At 40.2% G+C, this 2,403-nt stretch overlaps 1 long non-coding RNA gene across 1 annotated transcript in view; it reads right to left on the reverse strand.

Annotated features, from left to right (window-relative positions):
- The window catches only part of LOC116695802 (uncharacterized), a 15,287-nt gene that overhangs the window by 9,790 nt on the left and 3,094 nt on the right, over positions 1–2,403 (reverse strand). The gene's annotated exons all lie outside the window — the stretch shown is intronic.

Here is a 2,403-nt window from a genome sequence, read left to right on the forward strand (position 1 = left end):
TCCATTTCTAAAGCTGACTAATAAACCTGATAAAGGCCTAAAAATGCCACAAAACAAAGTCCTTAAAAAAAAAAAAAATCCCATTGGTTTATATGTGGTGGGGGGCAATTTAGGCCCGATACTGAAGTCTTTCTTGAATTGCCCAATTCAACGACTGGACGGACTTTACCATTTGATGTGACCTCTGCACTAATGCCAAGAGAAATCTCTTTTTTTTTAGATATTCTTTTTTAGATTTCTGGGCCCAAATGGCCTGTAAGAGGAAGATGTTTGTGCAAAGTTGACACCTACTGTACAGTTGGCTGCAGCCAGCCGGTTGGACACTCTGTCCCAGTCTCCAGATGCTGTTTTATAAGCAGTAGTCCCATGTTTATGAGTGAACGGAGGTAAACACGAAGGCTTCAGTGAGTCATTGTGTGCTGAGTCAAGCTGTGTACAAGTAGTCTGTGTTACACGTTTAATGACCACTAAGTGAAGACAAACAAGCTAAGTGAAACCACTTGCCGTCATGTTAGTCTGTCTCATCCCAAGCTCCCATTGGTTGCGAAAGAGGAATATAGGCTACTGCAGAAGCCTCTTATTTAATACTTTATACTTAATCACAGAGAATTTTGAAAAATAAAGAATTCCACAGTACTCAAAGAGTCCCCAAACATGTATTGTAAAGACAGAATGCTCAACTGTTCCAATTAAAAAAAAATTTGGGGGGCTTTTGATTTTTATTAGTAGTTTTCACACAATGTGTAAATAGGGATTCACCTTGAAGTCAGTAATCCGCTATTTTACTTTATACAAATTACTGTCTTGGCGTTACAAAATTCTCTAAAGCTCATTGAGTAATAGTAAATCTATGGAAGAGGATTAGGGCTACTTTTGAAAAAATGTCTTTGAGTTCTGACTTTAAAGTTTAAAGTCAGACTCTGAGCATACTATTTCCGGTTAAATATTACAGTGTGCAATACAGGACACTATGTCTGCACAAATATTCCACAATGCAATGCGGTAGTAACGTCAACGCTGAAATGACGTTGCATTGTGGGATTTGCTGTCGTACACTTCAGGGGCACCGTAATAAAAAAATAAAAAAATCTGTTATCAGCTATAATCAAAGGATTTTAAATGTTCAAAGCCATTATTTTTCTTTATTATTATCTCCATATAGCTTTAGCATTCACATTATCAGTCCTTGGGCCATATCTTGCACCCGCGCAGCTCAGCTCAAAGCCCGACGCAGTTGTCATTTCCATCCAGCACCCGTATTGTTAAAATAACCAAACTTACAGTGAGGTGTGTTCAGGTACATTCTTGGCGTTTTGCTATCTTGAGGCAGCAGGAAGCCATTTACCAACAAGAACCTGGTCTAAAGTCAGTAACACAGCATTTCATTGTTGTTTTAACAGCCAATTAGTAAAATGCGCCTAGGCTTATGGACAGAGCTCACATACCTTGCTTGTTACACAAAAAAGTCAGACTTTATTCTCAGAACTCTTTCTTTAAACTCCAAATTATGGTTGTGTCTGAAAACGCAAACTCTGCCCTACAGACTCAACATGTATACTATTGTTCAACATTACTTTTGTGTAAATAATCAGTAGTGTGGATCTTTTGGTAACCCTGGTAACCCTGCCAAACCCCCCGCTCTAGCGGCATCGACAGATAGCGCTGAAAGAAGTACATTGCTAGACCAACAGTCGTTTAAATTGATTGGAAATGTAAATTAGAGCATTATTGACATTCCTTGGGTTCTGTCTGTTTGTCTCTTGTGACAATGCTGTCGTGTTGTGGTGAAATGTTGTCGAGTCGTGGGATCAAAATTGGGTCACAAAATTTACAATAAGAATGATAAAGATGTGACTTGTGCTGCCCCAGCAGATGCAACAAAGCTAACAGGTCTAAAAACACCCACACAGTCCTGGGAAAAGGTCCAATCAGTCAGATTAACTGAATACACCTGTGTGGGTGTGTGTAACACTTAGTCGGGATCAACGACAATTCCTTTGCCTCGAAAACTTTCCTGTGTGCTGCCACTGTCTAACAATTGTTTCTTTGTTAAAACAACAAACTTGTGCCAGCAAGCTACACGAAAATGTCATGTTTTGAAGAAAAATGTGGACGGTGCAACATGGCCGGCCTGCTTGGTTCTTTCAGGAAACGATTGTAGAGATTTACACAGAATGTGTTAATTTCCTCTCCAACTTGGGACCTATCGGTGGGATTGCTGTGGACGAGGTACACAAGGAGATACACTGGTAAGAGCTAATGAGCTAATCTATGTTGTATGTGGTGCTTGTTTTTTGCCGGGTGTCAATGTTCCACCAAAACAAGTTCCTTCCTGAGACTTTTTACCAGAGTCACTAGGCTCGTTCGAGATGAGCCAGGTCTGCGCAGAATCGATCACCGGCG

The sequence above is a fragment of the Etheostoma spectabile genome, chromosome 9, assembly GCF_008692095.1.
Source record: "Etheostoma spectabile isolate EspeVRDwgs_2016 chromosome 9, UIUC_Espe_1.0, whole genome shotgun sequence".
In the NCBI taxonomy this organism is placed as follows: domain Eukaryota; kingdom Metazoa; phylum Chordata; class Actinopteri; order Perciformes; family Percidae; genus Etheostoma; species Etheostoma spectabile.